General features: G+C 38.4%; 1 pseudogene; it reads left to right on the top strand.

Moving 5' to 3' along the window:
• The first annotated feature begins 483 nt into the window (after positions 1–483).
• LOC107399632 (heterogeneous nuclear ribonucleoproteins A2/B1-like) overlaps positions 484–23,296 on the top strand; it is a 41,140-nt pseudogene continuing 18,327 nt past the window's right edge.

Genomic DNA, 23,296 nt, shown 5'->3' with positions numbered 1-23,296 from the left:
CTTGGTTGTGTTTTGTTTTTCACTAAATTATAGCTTCATTTATTTTCTTTCTAGGATCTTTTGGCTCTGCTGTTCTTCTCTTCAGTTTGTAGTACTTCTTCCGGTATTCTGTTTGGCACTATTTTTGTTGGATATTATTTTTTGGCTCTTTGAAGGTTTGAAAGTATGTCTCATGGAAGCTTTCCTTTCTTTTCAAACTGTGGCAGATAGTTTTCCTGTGCTCAGTTGTCTAAGTTGACAGTCATGCTCTTTTAGAACTCATTGTGTATTGCTCCAGATCTCCTGGCTTTCAAAATTCTCACAGAGAAATCACATGTTATTCTGTTAGGTTTTAGTTTATCTATGTCCTATGAATTTTCTCTTGCAGTGTAGGGAGCCGCCATTCTAAGATGGCACTGACTTCCTGGTAGCCTAGCTGTAAACAACTCCATATTTGGCTATGCTCCTAGGACTACATGTCCCGAGGCCCACGCATGCGCATATATGGTAATTGGCTCTATGTCCTCAGCCTATCCTGTGGCTCCCCGTGCTCGCATTCTGGCGGGATCCAATCACAGACTGACCCGTTTGCTTGAATCCTCATATAAGCAGCTGCAATTTAGTTCTCGGGGCCCCTCACCTCCAGCTCTCCCTTAATCAAGAGGCGCTCCAATAAAGTGTGATCTGAGAAGAATCTTCGAGTGGTGGTCGTTCTTCCTCGCTGGACGAGGAGCTTGCCGCATTGCAGGATTCAATATTTTTTCTTTTTTCTTTTCTGTATATTTAGTGTTTTGACTATGACATTCCATGATGTTTCTCTTTTGATTTTTGTCTAGATGAGGCTCTGTGTGCTTCTTGTATCTGTATAGGTATGTTTTTTCTTTGTTTCGAGACATTTTCTTCTATGACATTGTTAAAAAATTGATGAATGCAATTAATTTGGGATTCTCCTCCCTCTTTCATGTCCACAACTTGAAGATTTTGTCCTCTGATTATGTCACATATTTCTTGTATTTTTCTATCCTGTGGATTAAATTAAAAGCAATTTTTTTTTTTTTTTTTTTGCTTATTTTGTCTGGGTCCTCCACTTTATCTTTGAGCCCTGATATTCTATCTTTTGTTTGATTCATTGGGCTTGTAAGGTCTTTTCCTGAGTTTTCTGATGAGAATGTTGAGGTTTTCACAATTCGATCTTCTTTTCACCTTGTGCATTGTTTTTATCTCTTTATTGAGCTCAGTTTTCATATCTTGAATTATCCTATTATTTTATGGAGATATCTATTTCTTGGACAACACTCATGTGCTTATTGTTATCCTCTTAGACTTTAATTAAGTATTTCTTTTGTCTTCTTTAAATTATTTGATACTGTTCTTGACTATTCTTTTAAATTTCCTCTACTGGGTGGGGTCCATCTGAGTAGTTCTCATTAGAGAAGGCATCTATATGACTCATGGGATTGGAGGGAAACATGCTGCTTTTTCATTCATGTTGTTTTTGTTTATGCAACCTAACCTAAGCATGCAGAGATGCAGAGCTCTTTTTTTTTTTTTTGGTTGTATGTCTGATGTAATAATCTGACTTTCCATAGATTAGGCCAGTGCAGGAGCTACATTATAAGCACCCACCCTTACTTACCAAACCACAGTTACCTGATATGGCTGTTAGGAATGAAATCAGGCCAGGTTAGAGGGGTCACAACAAACCCGAGGCTGTGGCAATTTTATTAATAGGAATCAAACTTTTTTTTTTCCATCACAGGCAAATTATTTTGTTCTATTCATTCACAGTTAATACAGAAAATACTTGGAAACATTTCCATATAATATTTGACACAGAAATCATCACATAGAAGTATACAATGTTGACAGGAGGCAGTACATTTATAATTTATAACCCCAAATGTATTTATAAATTAGAAATGGAAAGATCTACAAATGAAATTATGAAGGTTCACCAAAGTCATTTAATCTGTCAGTTTCTCATTCATTTTTATGTCTTAATAATATTCTATTATATGAATAAGCCACATTTTATTTCTCTCCAGTATTTGATAGCTATTTGAGTTGTTTTAACTTTTTTACTATTAGCAACACACTGCTGTAAACCTTCATGTACATGTTTCATAGGTGCACATTTTCAGTAGTTTGAGGTTATATTCCTAAGGGTAGAATTGTTGAGTAACAGAGTAACAATGTTTTGCATTTTGACCAACCACCAGACTGTTTTGCCAAAGTGGCACACCATTTTACAATCTCACCAAATCCTTGTTTTTAAGGCTCTAATTTTTGTACAAAAGCATTCAATCATTCTGTCAGTCCAAACCAGGAAAAGTAAGCTATAGTTCAGAGCTGTTCTATTCCATTTAATATGCAAAGCCAATCTTGGCGTTTGCAACTCTCAGCCCTTTTGAGTCTTCTTGCAGTGTTCACCTTTTCCTCCACCACTTTTTTTTTCTTCTTTTTTTCTGGTTTATTCCTATCTATTACAAATGTATAAAAAATCCTCCATCAACACTGCTGATAGCAGCAGAACCTTGAGAAATATACCTTTGGTTTGCCTCAGAAAAGGAACACATATTGTACTGTAAGTTTATAAAATTGGCGCAAAACATTGTAATAATGTTACAATACCAGTTTTAAGAGTTCAGTGACTAATAGGGAGCCGATGGGATACATGCAGAACTGTGAAAGCGATCTCACTTAGCCAGCTGTACACGTAGACTGTAAATCTACATTCAGATCATTTCTGAACTAAGACTATCATCTCAGTTTATCTGTTGAGGTCAACCAGGAAACCCTAGAATATACCTTGATTTTTGCAAAAAAAACAAAATAGGGGGAGGGGTTTCTTCAGCATTTCAGTCCACGAGTAACAGTATCCTAATAGGCAAAGTGTTCTCTCACTGTCAACATAGAATGAACTGCTGCTGGAGGTCAACTTGGGCTTTAATTTGCATTAGCACTTACATGCATAGTAGTCCAAGTTGTTGACCTCATGACTTTTAAAAGTAACTCTAAAAAAGTAAAATGGCCCTTCTTGGAAGACTAAAGAAAGACATCCAGCCACAGTTGTAAAAATTCTCATCAAAACAATATACCTTTTTATGAATTACGCCTCAATTAAAAAAAAAAAAAGTAGCCCCAAATAAGAAGCAGCGCTGAAAAAGAAAATATAACTTAAGATATTTGAAAAAAACAAGGTGAATACAGGTTCAAAAGTAATTAAGATATATTTTCTTAAGGCTAACTAGAATTAGGCTTTAAAGAATTCTACCATTTCAAGTTTACCACTAGTTACTAGATACCTATTTACAAACAAGATGTTCACCTTTTTTGTTCCTTTATCAAGAGAAAAATCTACCTTCAGACTATGAGGGTGGTGATGGGGAGGGACTAGAAAACAAGATTCAAACAATCCCATGCAAATATCACATTTTTCAAGTGGAAGAACTCCAAACTGCACTAGAAGTTCCAATCACTAAGACACTTTCCATTGAAATGATTTAAGTACAACTACATGGCACCAAGGTTTAGGCCTAATATAGGCCTGACAACCAAGTCCTTGTTTTCTGGAAGAAAGGCCTCAAAAGTCCCACTCAATTCCATATAACAATACTTCAAAGATCAATTAGGTTTTCCTTTCCTTAATATTTTTGTTTTTGACTTCTAATCCTAAAGACTAGATTAAAACTTAGCTCATTTCCCAGAAGGCATTGCTTCCCTTTGCTCTATGAAAGAGTCCACCAAGACCTCTTCCTCAAAACCATCTAGCCCCCAGCCTCCAGCCTTTGCTTGTGATGCATCTTTCTCAATATCCTGAAAAGGTAATGTAGGTAAAATATGCTCATAAACATTAAAACTAGTTGTTAGAAAGACGTAACTAGCTTTATAATTTAAGTTTTAAAGCATAGAATACTTGCAGCTTAATCTGCACTAACAATGATTGTCAAAGCCTAGAATTCAACATTTACAAATTCTCATTCACACACACACAACACACTATTATCACACAACTTGTGCCTTGAGAGAATCTTCTGCTTTTTAAATCTTTGGCCTCCCAGTCAATCCCAAATTCAACCAACTTTTCCGAGTTCTGGTAGTTACCTGGACCACTGAGGCATTGCCACAAGACTTCTTCTCTTTTGAAACATCCTTTTTCTCTAGATATTAGGATAGCTACACCAGCTTGTTTCTTCTGTGGTGTATGTTGGTGTGGGATTATCTATTGCTTGATTTTTCATGGATGTGTTTAGCTTCTTTGGGTTGAATTTTCCCTTCTAGTGCTTTCTGTAGGCCTGGGTTTGTAGACAGGTATTGATTAAATCTGGTTTTATCCTGGAATATTTTGTTTACTCCGCCTATGGTGATTAAGAGTTTTGCTGGGTATAATAGTCTGGGTTGGCATCCGTGGTCTCTTAGTGTCTGCATGAGATTTGTCCATGATCTTCTAGCTTTCATAGTCTCTATTGAGTAGTCTGGTGTTATTCTGATGGGTTTACCTTTATATGTTACTTGGTCTTTTTCCTTTGCGGCTCTTAATATTTTTTCTTTGTTCTGTGTGTTTAGTGTTTTGATTATTATGTGGCGAGGGGACTTTTTTTTTGGATCCAGCCTACTCGGTGTTCTGTAAGCTTCTTGTATCTTCATATGTATTTCTTTCTTTAGATTAGGAAAGTTTTCTTCTATAATTTTGTTGAATGTATTTTCTGTGCCTTTGAGTTGGTATTCTTCTCCTTCTTCTATCCCTATTATTCTTAGGTTTGGTCTTTTCATGGTGTCCCAAATTTCCTGGACGTTTTGTGTTATGACTTTTTTGTCTTTAGTGTTTTCTTTGACTGACGAATCTATTTTCTCTATCATGTCTTCAGTGTCAGAGATTCTCTGTTCCATCTCTTGCAATCGGTTGGTTATGCTCGTTTCTGTAGTTCCTGTTCGTTTTGTCAGGATTTCTATTTCCAGCATTCCCTCAGCATGTGTTTTCTTTATTGTCTCAAATTCATTTTTCAGATCTTGGAATGTTTCTTTCATCTGTTTAATTGCTTTTTCTTGGCTTGATTTGATTTCTTCCCATTTTTTGTTCGTTTTTTCTTCCATTTCTTTAAGGGAGTTTTTAATTTCCTCTCTAATGGAGTTTTTCATTTCCTCTTTAAGGGAAGTTTTTATTTCCTCTTTAAGAGAGTTTTTCATTTCCTCTTTAAGGAAAGTTTTTATTTCCTCTTTAAGGTAGTTTTTCATTTCCTCTTTAAGGAAAGTTTTTATTTCCTCATTGAGGGAATGTTTTATTTCTTCTTTAAGGGCCTCTATCATCTTCTTAAAGTCATTTTTAGGGTTGATCTCTTCTGTTTTTTCTGTCATGGTATACTTAGGTCTTGCAGGTGTAGAATCACTAGGTTCTGATGTTGCCATATAGGTCTTTATGTTGTTGCCTGTATTTTTGCACTGGCGTCTACTCATCTTTTCCTCTGTGCGGTGCAGGTGGTGTCTGTGTCTGAAAGTGCCTCTCTTGTTCTAATTTTTAGTCTTGGTTTAGTAGGGGTTCTTGGTTAAATTGGTGCTATTGGGCTGTTTCTTCAGGGACAGCTGATTTCAGTCGGTGAATTATATACTTATGATTCTTGTGATCTGGTTTGATGACTGGGTAGTGCCTTCTTCTGTGTTCCCAGGTCACATTTTGTTCATTTGTCAACTCCTCAGCTGATCTTGTTTCTTCAGACTTCAAACTGTAGGCATCTGAATCCTCTCCCAGATGGGTTTCAGCTGAGCAGGGTAGTCTCACCAACACCTCCAAGTTGTTGGGTTTCACAGGATCAGCAGTTGGGCCCTGGGTTGTCTCCAGACGGAGTGTCCAGACTCGCCCTGGTTCCGACCCACGGAGATAGCCTCTTCCCCAGGTGTTGGGGCTAGGGGCGTCCCCGTTCCAAGCTTTGTACACCCCTCTCCTTCCCCGGGCCTGGCCTGTCCACCCCTGTGGCCCACCGCCACAGGCCCACCTGCGCCTACTTGTCTCCACCGCTGGGCCTGTATGTCCCTGTCAACCACCACTGGGTCTGTCTACCTCTGTGGGCGGCCAATGGGCCTGTATGTCTCTGCCGGCTGCCACCGCGGGCCTACCTACCTCTGCTTGTCACTGCTGCCGGGCCCATCCACCTCTGCGAACTGCCACGGGGCCTGTATGTCTCTGCCGGTTGCCGCTGGGCCTGTATGTCCCTGTCGGCCGCTGCCACCGGGCCCTTCCACCTCCGCAAGTCGCCGACCTGCGTCCGCCTGTCTTTGCTGCGTGGCCTGTCCACCTTTGTGGGCTGCCGCCAGGCCTGAATGTCTCTGTTGGCCGCCACCGCAGATCCTGTCCACCTCCGTCTGCTTATCTCTGCTGCAGGGCCTGTACACCTCTGTGGGCCGCCGCTGGGCCTGAATGTCTCTGCCAGCTGCCGCTGGGCCTAAATGTCCCTGTCAGCCACTGCCGCCGGACCCGTCTACCTCCGCGGGCCGCTGCCACAGGCCTACCTGCGTCTGCTTGTCTCCGCCATCTTGAATCCTACACCGATTCTTCTCTTTCTTTGGAATCAAACTTTTATAACTTTATCAGAAATAGAATATAATGGCAATTGCCAGGATCAATACAGTTGTAGTTGCTTGGAAACAGTGAAGTTTGCAAGTCATATAGGGTACCCAAGGTTAATGTCTCAGATAATTCTCCTGTCAAGCCTTCATGCTTTCTTAACTATTATGGGAATGTACAGAGAAACACAAAGTGGTCTAAACATTTCACTTCCAGTCTCTCAGGAACTGGAAGGCACATTGTGCCCCAGAAGCCTTGGACTCCATCCTGAAAAACCTATGATGCATACCTCTCAAGGCAGGTAGGCCAAGCTAACTCCATGATTCCCTGCAATACATGACCTCACATAGGCCAAGAGAATCTTGGGGATGAGTTGTTTACTTGGCTAGAAAAATGGGGCTTACAAATAAAGTAGGTTCACAGTTACCAGTTTGAAACTAGGACTGTGGGTTTATACATGGCACAGGGTTGGGATGAAAGCAAAGAAAGGCAAGAAGGGACTTACTCAGGAAAGATGGCTCATACACAAAGATGATTCATGAGCTTAGGGTATAGAATGACTAGATTTGTAGGTTTTCAAATCCATCACACAAATTTTAATGCATTGTGTTTTCATATCAATCATCTAAAAGTACTATGTAATTTCATCTGTATTTCCTTCTTAACACATAAGGGCTTTGAAGTAAATCAATTAATTCTTAAATATTTTAATGATTTCTGGGTACTACTATTTGAATTATTTCTATTTAGTTTGTTTAGATCCTTCTAAGTTTATTAAGATTTGTTTTAAAACTTAAGCATACAGTATATTATGATGAATATACAAACACATGTGCAACGAATATCTACTTTATTATTGGGTAATATGTTTTATAAGTGATGATTGGTTAACATTTGTTAATAAATATTTAATGATTCCCAGTCTTCTTTTTATATCCAGATTGTTGGAATTTCCAATTATTTTTGAAAATTTGTCATCATCTCATACCAGTAGTATTTTCTGCTCCAAGAATTTTGAAATTCTGTTTAAAACATATATTAACTATTTCTGTGTCATTTGGGAGAATACATTTTTTTATCAATGTGATGGCTACCTTTAGTTGACAACCTGACACAATCTAGAATCTAGGAAGGATGCATTTCTGAGGAACTTTCTAGGTTGGGTTGGCCTATATGTAAGGCTGTAAGCAATATTCGTCATATAGTTAATTGAGGTAGAAAGACCCACCCTGAATAACTGAATGCTGGGAGCATCATTTCACAGCCTGGGCTCTGGATTTAATGAGAAAGAGAAGGTGATCTAAGCATGACGTACAGACACACTGATTTACTATTCTCTACTTTTGACTGTGGCTGTCATGTGGCCAGGTCTCCCAAGGTCCTACTATAGTGAGTTTCCTGAAGTGACGAGCTGTAATCTGAATTGTTAACTAAAATAAACCCTTTCTCCTCTAAGTCAGCTTTGACAGCGTATTTTATCACAGCAAAGGGAAACAAAATTAACAGATCATTGATTAACTCCTCTATCTATTCCTCATAACAGCTATTGATCTGGAATATGCTCTGTCTAATGTCAATGTAATCATACTACCGTTCTTTAATTAGAGTTGTCATCATACCTTATCTGTCTGCTTTATGTATGCTTTACATTCTTAAAGCTTTCATTCAGGGTTGATTTTTTCAATTACAATATGAATCTTTATTTTAATTCCAGGGATTTAAATTCTGTTCAGTACAATGGTTAGTCTATTTTCCACAATACTATGTTATGTGTTCTTAGTAACTCAGCCCTCGTTTATTTCTCTTTGGCATCTATTTTACTTTAAATTAAATATATAGATTTAGTACTGTTTACCATATCCTTTTAAACATTAATCAATTGAATTTTGTTTTATTTATATGTAATCCAAAGGTTATAAAATTTGAAAAATTGTCAGTCATCTACTCATCAAATCCATTTATTTTGTGTGTGTTTATGTACATATTGTGCTATGGGGAACATATGAGGACAACCTGCAGGACACAATTTTCTCCTTGTACTATGTGATATCCATGAATAAGATGTGTAGAGTTGGTGACATTCACACTCAGTACTCATGCCAGCTGCTTAGAACCCCTTCCAAGTCTTTCAATAGATTTACTCTCTTTCTCTCTAGGAATTCAGTTAAAGTCATGGAACATTTATTTTTTGTTTTTCTGAGACTAGATATCACTCTGTAGCTAAAGCTAGTGTAAGGCTTAAGACAGTCCTGCCTCAGTGTCCTCAGAAAATATGTTTATACAATATATACATAGTATATATAATTAATATATATACAATATATACATAAATATATTTACTGAGATATCCTAGCCCACACTTATAAGTCAATTTGTTCAGATACTGAATGATCTCATTTAAACATGCCATGTTCATATATAAAATATAATATGTCTCATATAATGACATATTTATATATGACATAAGTATTCATGTATATACATTTCTGTAATTGCATAATTTTTTTTTGTTTGTTTGTTTTTTGTTTTTCGAGACAGGGTTTCTCTGTGTAGCTTTGCGCCTTTTCCTGGAACTCACTTGGTAGTCCAGGCTGGCCTCGAACTCACAGAGATCCACCTGGCTCTGCCTCCCGAGTGCTGGGATTAAAGGCGTGCGTCACCTCTGCCCGGCTTGTAATTGCGTAAATTTAAGGTTTCTAATCCAATCATTTGGTTCTACTCAATCTTCCATCGTGGCTCATTAAATATCAATGAGTATATCAAATAACTCATATATCTATTTATTTATATTTAAATTGAAGCTAATAAATTCTATCTAATGACCTCAGATGTCTGCATGCCAATTGACCACACACATAGACATACACACACACACACACACACACACACATCATATTATATATGTATATATATTTCAAAATACATATGTGTTGTATAATACATATATGATATATATCTATATCTATATATAGCTTTTGAAAGAGACCCTTTCCTTGGAGGTACCTGTAAATCTCCTCCCTGGGGTTCTCATTGTTATTTTACAAAGTGTACGACCTTGACACTTGAGCAAAATCATTTAGAAGGATTGCTAAAAGTACAAATTCTTCATTATGTTTAAGTATTCTTACAAACAGAATAATATGACTAGGCTGGTAAGGTGACTCAGAGGGGAAAGTTGCCTTCTGGCAAACATGGTCAAAGGAGAGAATAAATTCTTGCAAGCTGTCCTCTGACCCCCACATACATGGGCGTCGTCTTCATGAATGCATAAGTAAATGTAGTAAAAATTTAAAAATATATAACAATAATGCAGATGAGGCTGCCAACTACAAAGCCACATATGGCTCAAATGTGTACTTTTTGTGGACTTAGAATTGTTTATTCTGCCAATTTTCTTTCTCATGTACCATTTCCCTATGTTTCTTGTCAGCTTTTGACTGTAACTTTTAGTTTATTTTTAATAATTTCCTGGTTTTCATAGATTTTTCATTTTTAGTCATCCAGTCTCAAGATCATAGAATTTTAATTTTATTTCAGAGCTTGCATTAGTTTTCTTACATTGCTTTCTGCTATAAAAACTTTATAGGTAGGCACAGGTTGGTGGAACAAGCCCTGAAAGTCTCTAATGCATAAATATTTTCAGCCAGCAGTCTTTTATTTTCTCTAGAATTATATTTAAACCTCATAAAAATCCCATTTCAGATGGGCAATCAATATTTCAACATGGATAAGTGAAATGAAGAGAAATATCCAATGTTATACAGCTAGGATTTATCAGAACAGAATTTGTATTTTGGGACTACTTGTGTCCAATGTACAGATTTTGAAATTTCCCAATATCAAAATTGGCTTGTGGACACTCATATGTACTATGTATGGCTTTATATGCAATAGCTAAATTGTTGTCCAGTGTCAAACGATCTAATATGATCTGGATGTAAAAGAGGCATTCCTTTGATCTTGACAGCAGTAGGAATTGAAAATATAACCCAGTTGTTAAAATATTTCCACATAGAAAAATAATGTGTGAGTAGCAGCAGCGCCGGGTCTTGTGTGTGACAGGTGTTCCCAGTGGCGAGTTTCTCTAGCAGTGGCTGCACTCACCATGGTGTCAGGACATGTCCTGTGCATGTGCATCTGTGGAGATTTTTCTTCTCTCATTGGAGGTGGTAAACAGTTCTGCAGCGATTGAGTCTGTGATGGGGAAAACCTTTAGAAACTGCTTCTTTGGAAAGGAAAAATAAGAAAAGGAACAGTTTGTAAACTCTTTATTGGTGGCTTAAGATTTGAAACCACAGAAATGAGTTTGAGAAACTACTGCTAGCAATGAGGAAACCCCACAGGTTATGAGGGATCCTGCAAGCAAGAGATGAGGAGGATTTGGTTTTGTAACTTTCTCATCCATGACTGAGGTTGATGCTGACATGGCTGCAAGGCCTCATTTTTTTTTGATGGGAGGGTAGTTGAGCCAAAATGTGCTGTAGCAAGAGAAGAGTCAGAAGAAAGGAGGCCATGTGACAGTGAAGAAGCTATTTGTTGTTGGAATTAAAGAAGATGCTGAGGAACACTACCTTAGAGATTACTTGGAGGAATATGGAAAAACTGATCCTAATGACGTAATTATTGATAGGCAGTCTGAGTAGGGGGGAGAATAGCTTAGTTACATTTGATGACCATGATCCAGTGGATAAAATTGTGCTGCAAAAGCATCACACCCTCAATGGTCACAATGCAGAAGTTAGAAAGGCCTTGTCTAGACAAGGAATGTGGGAAGTCCAAAGTTCTAGCAGTGGAAGAGGAGAAAGCTGTAGATTCTCATAGTGGTCAGTACAAAGAAGTAACTTTAGCATGGGGACCTGATGAATGTGGAAGTGGATGTGGATTTTGGGATGGCTATAATGGATATGGAGGAGGATCTAGAGGTGAGAATTTTAGAGGTAGAACTAGTTATGGAGGAGGATATGATTGTAGAGGACGTAGATATGTCACCAGGGTAGGGGCTAGGGAGTTAGTTATGACAACTACGGAGGAGGAAATTATGGAAGTGAAAATGACGATGATTTTGGAAATTATAACCAGCAACCTTCTAACTATGGTTGAATGAAGAGGGGAAACTTTAGTGGTAACAGAAATATGGGAGTACTATATGTTCCTTACCAAGTTTTATTTTATTCTGCTTACTATAAAGTAGCAATTTTCAAAATTTTATTTTTGTTTTTCTTCCTAAAATCCCATCCTTCCAGGACCTTTTCTACAGGTTTTTGTCCACTTTTGTAAGTTCCCCTAAAGTGATTCATCTCTTTGTGTGAAAGATAGGGACAAAAAGAGTCAGTAAGGTTAAGTAAAGTATCTACAACTTTTTTTTTCTTTTTTTTTTTTTTTTTTTGGTTTTTCGAGACAGGGTTTCTCTGGGTAGCTTTGCGCCTTTTCCTGGAACTCACTTGGTAGCCCAGGCTGGCTTCGAACTCACAGAGATCCGCCTGGCTCTGCCTCCCGAGTGCTGGGATTAAAGGCGTGCGCCACCACCGCCCGGCTGTATCTACAACTTTTAAACACAGATCAAGTTGCAGACATAGATAAATACAAAGTAACATTAATTAAATGAATGAGTCAGAAGAATATAGTATGAGGACTGCACATATGTGTTCAAGTGTATTGTTTTAGTATCTGGTCATCCAATCAAATGATCCAGGATGATCTACTGGAATAGATGGTAGCTGTGAGTCAAAATAAATCTTTGTTTCTTTAAATCATTTCTTTCATGTATTTCATCATAGTAATGAAAATAGTAGCATGAACACAGACTGGTAAGATTAAATCTCCCCAGTGTGTGTGTGTGTGTGTGTGTGTGTGTGTGTGTGTGTGTGTGTATGTGTGAAGATAATGCTATGCTGTGGGATAATGCTTTTGTACACTGGATTGATAAAACACTAATTGGCCAGTTGCTAGACAGGAAGTATAGGTGGGGCAAGCAGATGAGTAGAATTTTGGGAAGAGGAAGGTAGAGTGAGGATTTATCAGCCAGACACAGAAGAAGCAAGATGTGAAGGCAGAACTGAAAAAAGGTACCAAGCCATGTGGCTAAACATAGATAAGAATTATGTGTTAATTTAAGTGTAAGAGTTAGTCAGTAATAAGCCTGAGCTAATGTCCATACAGTTCATAATTAATATAAGCCTCTGTGTGTTTATTTGAGTCTGAGCAGCCGCAGGACATGGGACCAGAAGACTTCAACTACAATGCTACATGTGATAAAGACCTATAATATCATCTCTACACACACACACACACACACACACACACACACACACACAGCTGGTGAGGTGGATCATGTAATAAAGTACTTATTGTGTAAGCATGAGCACCTAAATTTGATACTTAGAAATCATGTTAAAAAACAAAACAAAATTTAAAAAAAAACCTTAGTTTACCCTTTGCTTATGTTTTGGAAAACAATAAAGCTGTTCTGAGATTAAAACTTAATCTTCACTTGTGCACAAGAAATAAGACCCTCAGAAGAAAGGGTATGAACTATGATATTGTGTAGAAGTTTCCTCTACAAAGAACCACTACATTTTAGATGGGCTTATTTTTGCTCAGGAAGTAAGGAAATTTATAAGACACAGTAAGTAAACAACTCACAACTTTCAAGAAGTTCCTGAATTTTCAAGATTTGTAAGACTCACCTCCAAGTAAGGACTTGTGAAGAGAGGGGGAGATTCTCCAACTAGCTATACTGTTTGGAAGTAATTCTGAGGCCTCATGAGTCATCACTCAGTTGAGGTGGACTTCTTGATAATGCAGCTGTTTTCCTGTTAATGACTTCCCTGAATTCACTGATTCACTAAGATACACTTGGGTGGGAACATTTCTTTGATCTGTCTCTGGTGTCCTATCTGGGGAGTATAAATATTTGTTCATATTTCTCCCAGAAAAAGTCACATATTGTGCAAAGTTAATTAAATTGAGTCAAGCTTTCCTCAGGAAACCTTAAAGCAGTTCACTTAGCAGGGCACTTACATTACATTCTGTCATGAAGAAAAAAAAATGAGTCAATGAAGGAAGAATTAAAGCAGACATGAGTGCGGGAAACAGGAGACCAAGGAACCCTGATGATTGTTTCCTGAAAGACCATTTCTACTGTGGAACTTAGAGTAAAAGAATTCACACAGCAATGATAATCAAAGTATTCACTGCTTTGGCCCCAACATATGATATGTGATATTCTTCCAGAATTCATTTGAACCTGGCATATCAGAATTTTTACCTCATACTAGATTGGTCTCAAAGTGTTTCTTCTGATAAATAAATATCTCATGGCCAAATGAATTCCTTTCTAGCTCTTTTCTGAATCTTATATGCCCAAAAGAAGTACTTTCTCAAATTTTCATTAATCTACAGATAATTCTTCTTTGAGAGGTTTGTGTTGTCAACTCATAACTTCCATTTTTCAGTAAATTCATAGAAGTTAGAGTTACAACATGCTAGATAATTCTGTTGAAAATAGGATAAGAATGTGTGTGTCATTTTTTTCAAAGTCCAATGTATCCAAACGTAGCTATAAGAGGCAATGTATTTTACCAATGTGATATTGTCAAATTGTGTCTACATTCAAAAGGAGTAACTGGAAATAAGTGTTTGTGACTAGAATTAGGAATTAGTTATCTACAGAAGGAGGTATTTTAGTCAATAACTATGAATTTCTCAGGGTACAGGACTTCAAAGCATACAATGGGAGCTCTTAAAACACCCAAACTTAATATAAAAAAAGCCAAATTGTATTAACTACATTCTTGAATAGAGAGATTTTTCTGATGAACAAAGATGTCAGCTTCAATGGCGATGCTACCAGAAAAATGGAGAATGAAAAACATGAAGAAAATTGGTTTTTAGTAGGCTACAGCAGATATAAACAAGAGAGGAAATATTTTGATCAGGCAGTTCATCAACTGTTAAGAAAGAATAGGATGTCAGATGAAGAAACAACAAAGTCACACAACTAAACTATAGGGCAGGCACCTTGGAATTGAAATAACCATGTTTAATAACCATGTCAAAGTAGAAAAAATGTTATAATGAAGTGTTTATTATGCATGCTCCACTCAGTTCTATACAAGGGTCTCAATATTCCCTGTATCCATTATATAAGGTAAACTCCATGAGTTGTGGTTAGATCTGACATCTATCTTTTATATAACTGAATCATATTTACCCAAAGTGAGTGAAATCTGTATATCCTTTTTCTTTATACACAAAATAATTCCAGCTAATTTCTTAACTAAGTTGCTAGAGCTATTATAACTTCCAGAAGTTAAGTGTCTTTTATCATTATATGACTTTTTGGGTAAAAGAGATCAAACATCTATACTCCAGATAAGGCACAAATGACAAACACCACACACACACACACACACACATACACAAAATGATTCTACCTAAGTCTAACTTGGTTAACAAGTAAGTTTGTTGTGATTTACTTATAGGAACATGGGTGGTGTGTTACCTATAGAAACATATAAGTAAATACCTCCCTGAAAACCTAAAAGCCCACCACCACATGAGTGAGAATTCACAGAAGCTGCATCCATGCAGCTCCCTGCCCAACATGCAGGTAACTCAATCACATATTTTATAACCATGGAGAGAGGCCTTGTGAATCTTGTAACTTGCTGGCATCCCTAAGGCTAGGGTTCTGTTACCTTCCCAGCCTTGAAGGTCTTCCTCCTCACCTCACATCTCAGGGGAATGTTTCAATTCATAGGAGATAACTAGACAATATTTATATGAACTAAATAAATGTTTTCCAAGAAGACAACTGTTTACAAAGGTTCAGACAACTAGTTCTTTAATGCATTGATTTCATGACTCTCTATATATCATAGTCTAACTCATAGCCTATAATGTGACATTATTCCATCAGAAACATGAACAAATGTCTAGTCACCTCAAATAGGAAAGCAGCAAAACACCAAAGTAAGAATACACCAAAGTCCAACTTGGTGAACCACTCTGTCTTATTGGGGCTGCTTACAGAATAAGGGTGAGGTGTTAATGATAAGAGCAAAAACTGACAGCTGCATCACCAAAGCCCATCCCAGCATGGGACATAGATCATAAATGGTGGAACCTTGAGATACACTGCACAACTTTCATGCAGAGTAATGGGTTAGCAAGTGTCTTTTTTTTTTTTCAGTCATCTCAGCTGGTGTGAGCAATTTGGGGAAAGTACAGTTTATCTGTCTCTCAGCTGCCTTTTCTGCTAATATATGTTTGAGGAAGAGAAACTAGTGACAACTTCAATTTTCTGAGCTTAACTAGCTTCCTTGTAGTATATAATGTTTTGTATCTTTTTAGAAAACTGTGTGTGTTAGTGAGCTTCCCTCTGAAATGGAAGGTTTTTTATTTATTTGGGGTTCTGCCAGAGTCCAGCTCTGACCTGTCAAAGGGTTCTTGGGGGGAGGAGAGAGGAATGAGAATATGATAGATAGATAGAAAGAGACAATAAGAACAATAAGAAGAATAACTTTGAGAGCGCCCTGGGCCAATACCCAGTCACCTTGAGATTTATTCCAAAGGGTTTTTTATACAGTGCCAAGGGGTGAGACAAAAGATCTCCCTCTATCAAGATCAAAGCACAACATATAGCCAAGTTTAGACCCTTCAAAATACCTGGTACCCAGGCCCATGGCCAAAACATCCTATTATGCAGCCCTGCTGGGTAAAGCAAGCTCAGATTCAATGACCTAGTCAATTCTCACTAGGAAGCCTTTGTGGGCAACCACAGTTCACCCTTTTTAATAACATAAAGGGTCCCCCAGACTGTGCTTGTCTTAGGTCACCTTCTTCAACTCATCTTGCTTGTCTTTGAGATACACTTTCTGGCTAGTATAGTCTATCTTAGGGTTGACAGCTAGCAAGAAGGACTTACCCATCTCTGACTACCAGCCTCAGGCAAGGGAAAGTGCAGAACCTAACTCCATGCAACTCTGAAGCTGCCTTTCCATTAAGAGCTTACAAATAGCTGGAATAATTATAGCAATATTCCTGGTCCTTATTGCTGCTATACCTCCTAGTAAAGTAGTAGAGGATGACAAAGATGGAATGGCCTTTTTGAATGGGTCTAAGATAACTACAGCAGTCTTACCTGTACCAAACCTTTTTTTAAAATCAATAAACTCCTGATACAACTTCATCAAATAAATCAGTAAACTCCTGATGCAACCACATCAAATCTAAAGACTTCTTAGCATCATCATTAACATTAATAGGTTAACATCATAATTATAGCACAAATATTACTATACATAATTAGAATTCTCACAAGTTTTCATTCAAAAGCAAACTCTTAATAGTACTCTTTACACTACAAACTTTTGCAAACTTCCAAAAGAAATCTCTTAATAGAATTATTTACACATTTTGCTAACAAAATATAGGGTACATTAATACAAGTTAACATTAATCCACTCTAAGGACTTATTTTTTGAAAAGAAATTAAAGAGACTGAGGAATATTATCTCCTTTTCTTTATAATTTTTTAAGCTGAATCTTGAGCCTTTGGTAGAAAAAACAAACTTCTTCATTTATACACAAAACATGTCCACTTTTTATACAAAACAGTTTGTGAGTCACCACAGTTAAAATTGTAGGTGAAATCAAAACTGTCCCATTGCAATTGAATCACTCCTGTCCATCTCATTTCTCAAGTCTAAAAGTTCAAAAAGCCAGTTCTGATACCAGTCTTAACATTCCATTGAGCAGACAAAATCAGGGCCTGGCTCACCAGCTGCTCTGAAGTCTTTGTATACCTGTCCAAGTCATAATGATTCTGAAGCAGAAGCTCCAAATTCAAAGAGTCCCATTACCAAAATTTGTTGCAGTTCCCTTGCATGCAACATCCCAGTTCAAACAAGTGTTTCTGAAAACTCGCTTTGTAGTCAATAGTCTTACCCTAGGCAATCTTCTCCAGGGTGAAAGCTGCATGCATCCCAATAGCTGGCTGGTGCAGACCTCTTCAAAAAAAAGCAGCCAGCATGAACCAGTGAACTGTCACTTAAAGGAGACACACCTTTATTCCAAGCCAGCAAATAGAAACTGTATGGCTTTTGGTTCCTGACTCCTGTTTGGCATTTTTACAGTCTCAGTCTGTCTGCACCTCTCATCACCCTTTATCACAAAAAAGACTCCTTCATGGCAGAAATCATGGAGAACTGCACTGCTTGCACTGTCTCTTGGTGCTGCCTGTGATTTAATGAAGCCCTGCATGCCTCAGCTGTCAATGCCTGGCAGGGCAGCTGCTTACACTGCTTCTGCTGCTGCTTCTGCTGCATTCTGAAGCTGGCGGTCTCTGAAGCAGCTTCTCTCTCTTGGACTACTAAGTCTGCAGTGCCTGCTCAGTGCCAGATGCTGCTTTGCTCATCCTAGGTCCCCCTCAGAAAAACCTGTTCTTACAGTAAGTTACTTTACATTAAACCTGTACCATATTCCTAGACCTAAAGCCAATCTTCTCCAAACTTCACCAAAACTTTAAACCTGACTTAGTAAATACATAAAGAGAGAAACAGACAGAAAGCGATACTTGCTGGAGGCTAACTTTAACTACTCTGCTTTATAGTTACAATTTTTCTCCCGAAGAATGAGAGATCACTGCCTCACTTAATTATCAGGCACAACCCCTTAATCTACAAGTGTTCCTTCTCTGTATCCTCCACACCCAAGCTCCATGTTGGGCACCATATGTGGGGCTCTGCCAGAGTCCAGCTCTGACCTGTCAAAGGGTTCTTGGGGAGAGGAAAGAGGAACAAGGAAATGATAGATATAAAAATAAAAAGAGATGATAAGAAATACAGAGACACAGGATAGCTTTGGGATGGCCCTGGGTCATTACCCAGTCACCTCAAGTTTTGTTTATACAGTGCCAAGGGACGAGGCATAAGATCTCCCCCATCAAGATCAAAGCACAATATACAGTGAAGTATAGACCCTTCAAAACACCTGGTACCCAGGCCCATGGTCAAATTATCCCATTATGCAGCCCAGCTGGGTAAAGAAAGCTCAGATTCTCTGACTTTGAGTAAGGTCTCACTAAGAAGCCTCAGTGCACTAAAACATATCTAAGAGGAAATTGTTACATGGCACAGCCCAAATTCTTCTTTTGTCTTGAGTCCTTCACAAGACACTGAATTCTTAATAAAATTCTCAGAGAATTCCAAGTTTTTTCTTCAAAATTTTACTACATTTAGAATAAACTTTAGTCCACATTTACTGTGTGACTTCTACAATTGCAGTGTGAGGGCCTGAATGACAATCCTTTATTTACAACTATCCTCATCATCATTCAAAGTATCTGAAATGATTGTAAATATATCTTACATAGATAATCTACATTGTTTCTGGAGTCACTGGGACTACACTGAACAATTTAAAAAGAGGTATGTCATGGCCTGTATTTTTGTTGTTGTTGTTATTGTTTTTGTTTTTTGTTTTTTGTTTGTTTGTTAGCCTATAGTTATTGTGGGGAGCATTGTCAGCAAAAATGGCATATGCTAAAAAGACATCCTACTCTACAAAATACTTGCTTGACAATGTTTATAACCACTCTATTCTCACACATAGTAGTCAAGAAATTAGAAACACCTAAATGTTCTTCAGCTGAGGGATGGTTAAAATTGTGATACATATGCTGAATAGAATACTATTCAGCTGTAAGGAAAGATGAAGTTTGGTGGTAAATGATGGAACTTAATGTAGCTAGAGTTTTCCTGCCTTACCCACAGTCAGGACAAATCTCTGTCACCCGCCAGTCCCACAGCCGCTCAGGCCCAACCAAGTAAACACAGAGACTTATATTGCTTACAAACTGTATGGCCGTGGCAGGCTTCTTGCTAACTCTTCTTTTATCTTAAATTAACCATTTCCATAAATCTATACCTTGCCACATGGCTGGTGGCTTACCGGCGTCTTCACATGCTGCTGGTCATGGTGGCGGCTGCAGTGTCTCTCTGCCTCAGCCTTCCGCTTCCCAGAATTCTCCTCTCTCCTTGTCCCACCTACTTCCTGCCTGGCCACTGGCCAATCAGTGTTTTATTTATTGACCAATCAGAGCAATTTGACATACAGACCGTCCCACAGCAACTTAAGATGATTATGTTGAGTGTGGTAACCCAGATGCAGAAAGACAAAGACTACATCTTCTCTCTCATCTGAAGTTACTAGCTCTAAATCCTCAGATTTGAGAATACAACATGGAGTAACTGGGAAACCTGGAAAGTATTAAGGCTTTGTTCTTATAGTTTTGGTTTTTATTGTTAAAGGGGAGAAAGAACGTGAAATTGGGTGGGTAAAGAGGGGCAAAGATCAGGAAGAGTTGGTGTAGTAGCTTTGACCTGGAACTACTACCCCTAGTAAGGCTTCTGGTAACTGCCACGCCTACCTATGGCCCGCCTCTGGGTCGAGGCTGAGATGGGAGTCCTTAAGACCCAAGATCCAGACATGCTGTGCTCTTGGTTATTGGTGATCCTGGATGCTGGATGGCAGACCAAGTCAGAGTTCTCCAGAGAACCCAGCTGGACTGCACCTCACCTCTCCTGGATCCTATAACCAACCATTTACTAGTTGTAAGTTACCCCTAAAAGTTACTTCCTTTTAAACTACTTGGAGTTGCCTTGTTAAAACCCCACATTAAGTTGGGGGGTGGGAAAGAATACAATAAAAATATATTGTATGAAATTTTCAGAGTAGTCTTATTTTTTGTTTTTCAAATCACAATGGAAACAAGGCAGGCAAGGAAGGAAAACTGCCTCTTCTTTGCATCTTCTTATATATAAGGCACCTCTGGACTCTGAACATGCATCTAACTCTGGGGGAGAGTGCTTCCCACCCAGTTAATCCTTCCCGAAAATGTCTTCACAGATCTCACCAAAGGCCTCCACCTTAACCGATTTCAGGATCGATTGACTCGACAATCAATAGCAGCCACCACAGAGACCAAACATTTCACAATGGGAGGACCAAGTCATGAAAATGAAGGGCTGCTCTCCCTATTCAATATCTCCCTTAAAGAGTTTAATGTGTCCATGTGTTAGAAGAACAATGTGTAAACATAGGTACAGGTCCATCTCTGGAACTCACTCTCATGGACTGGTTTCATTTTAACCAGATATGGAAAGCTTTTGCCTGTGATATGTGTTTGCAGTAAGCAAATAAGAGGGGACAAGTACTTCTATGATGGTGGTAGTACCAAGTAAAATGTCACTGTTAGAGTCTGAGAACCCAGGAATGATCCACCACAAAAGTTAGCATTTGCCAGGCAGTGGTGGCAAACACATTTAATCTCAGCACTCAGGAGGCAGAGACAGGTGGATCTCTGTGAGTTCAAGGCCAGGATGGGCTACAGAGTGAGTTCCAGGAAAGGCACAAAGCTACATAGTGAAACCTTGTCTGGAAAAACAAACAAACAATCAAAAAGACAGCATTTAAGCAAGTCAAAAGTACATTTAGAGAAACTGATACATCAGGGAAGCAGCAGGTTTCTGGCTAGTTCCAAAGGAGAAAACCACAAAGAGATATACTGATCCATTCCAATCACAACATAATACAAGGAGAAGCCATTGGGGACTTTCCATGGTTGTACACTTTCACTGTATCAGAGAGTTGTGTGATTTGGTGGCCTGGACTTGGCTCTGGGCTGAGCAATCAAAAGAGAATTGTATATTTGTGGTTCGGCCTCTTTCTCGACACCTGTGTGTAACATGAATCTTAAAGGGTCTTATTAATAAAAAAAACAAGGGAGCCAGATATTGGGGTGAATGCTGAAAGCTCAGAGAAATAGAACAAGCCACAGCTAACCTCACCTCGCCAACTCCTCAGCTGATCTTGTTTCCTCAAACTGGAAGCCTCTGTGTCCTCAATCCAAATGTATCTCAGCTGAACTGCTGTTAAAAACCTAAAACATTAACAAGCTTAGTTTCTGGTCCTCACGCCTTATATATCTTTCTGCTTCCTGCCATCACTTCCTGAGATTAAAGGTGTGTGTCACTATGCCTGGCCATTTCCAGTGTGGCCTTGAACTCACAGAGATTCAGATGGATCTCTGCCTCACAAGTGATAGGATTAAAGGCATGTGTGCCATCATTTTCTGGTCTCTATGTCTGTCTACTATCTGTTCTATTCTCTGACCCCACATAAGTTTATTAGTGTGCACAATATATTAACCACACCTGTGCAAGGGGGTTGGGGGACTAAGCTCAGCCTCAGTAAATTGTAGCTAACAGCTCAGGATAGAACAACTTTGGACAAAATGCAGTACCTGTTGCTAACTAGAATCTGACACCACAACTCAGTAAAATATAAGCAAAGATGGGCCAGGGAAAATAGCTCAGTAGGTAAGGGTTTTTTCTTCTAAACATTATGACGTGAGTTGGATCCCTGGACCCCACATGGTAGAAGGGGAGAACAAACTTCTGCAAATTGTTGTCTAATCTCCACACCTATGCCTGGAATGCTCTCCCAAACACAAAAATGTGGTGGGGGAGGAGTGTGTGGGCACATGTGTACACTAACACACAATACAATAAAAAAAAAAGTTAAGCAAAGAGAACTAAAGAAAAGGATATCTGGAACATGCCTTCTAAACGTGGAGCCTCAGAGAAAGAGATGCGCAACACATTACTCATACAAAGCTACCTATCCCCAATTGGATTAGACTTTGAAGCAATGCCAGCTCAGTGTGCTGTCAAGAAAAACAATTGACTAAAGTAAGCATCTGCCAGTGGGTAGACATAAACAGCTGGATGGGATACCAAACAAGATGCACCAGATTGAGGCTTAATAAGAGTTCAATAAGCAATGATCATAGAAGCTGACTGAGATCAGGGTCAGTTCTGATTGCTGCACAGACCGTGAGGATACCTGAGCCTTGTCTTCTGAGGAGGACAGTGGAAGCCACACATTGTAGTCTCTTCACTGATTAGAACAGAATCATCATGAACAGTAAGAGCATTTTGTTTAAGATTGTGGGAAATAGGAGAATGTGGTTTTACAGGCTAGTTACAATCTAGTATTTCTAAGTTCCAATTTGCAATTAAAAAATAGAGATATGCAATGGGAAAGCATGACCCATACAGAAGAAGACAAATGTATGCACTAGAAATATTTTTTGAAACAGAATGACCTTGAACTTCTGTGTAGATGAGAATGACCTTGAACTGCTATCCTCTTACATCCATCTTCTGAGTGAGGCCTGTGCAAATGTGTCTGCTTTCTGTAATGCAGAAGATAAAAAGCTAACCCTGTGTGCATCCTAAGCACATACTCAACCAACTGAACTATATCACCTCCTCCTTGAATCTTCTTTTGATTGTTCCTAAGTACATGACTGTTTCTAAATAGAACATTGCAGAAGCTACTGTAACTACATTCAAAGAACTCTTGGAAGCCTTATTTGAAGAATCAACTGATATTGACATAAAGGTTTCATAAAAGAGACAATAAAAACATTAATTCAGTGACACACAGCCAGTCAAAGTGCTGCTGAACCTACAGCTATATATAGACATTTAACTGCATTTATTCTTGAATTAATGTGGAAAATTGAAGATGGTTCTAACATATTTATGATATCAGATAGTGAATATTAAAACTCGAGTAGCATGTGCTCACATAGAGAGCATCACTGTGTGGGTATTCTTCGCATGGAGAGAAGCCCATTAGAGGTCTCAAGCTCCTATGAAGATAGGAGAGAATAACAAGCAATGTATA

The sequence above is a fragment of the Peromyscus maniculatus genome, chromosome 11 (genome assembly GCF_049852395.1).
Source record: "Peromyscus maniculatus bairdii isolate BWxNUB_F1_BW_parent chromosome 11, HU_Pman_BW_mat_3.1, whole genome shotgun sequence".
NCBI classification, from domain to species: domain Eukaryota; kingdom Metazoa; phylum Chordata; class Mammalia; order Rodentia; family Cricetidae; genus Peromyscus; species Peromyscus maniculatus.
This window is presented reverse-complemented; position numbering and strand designations above follow the sequence as displayed.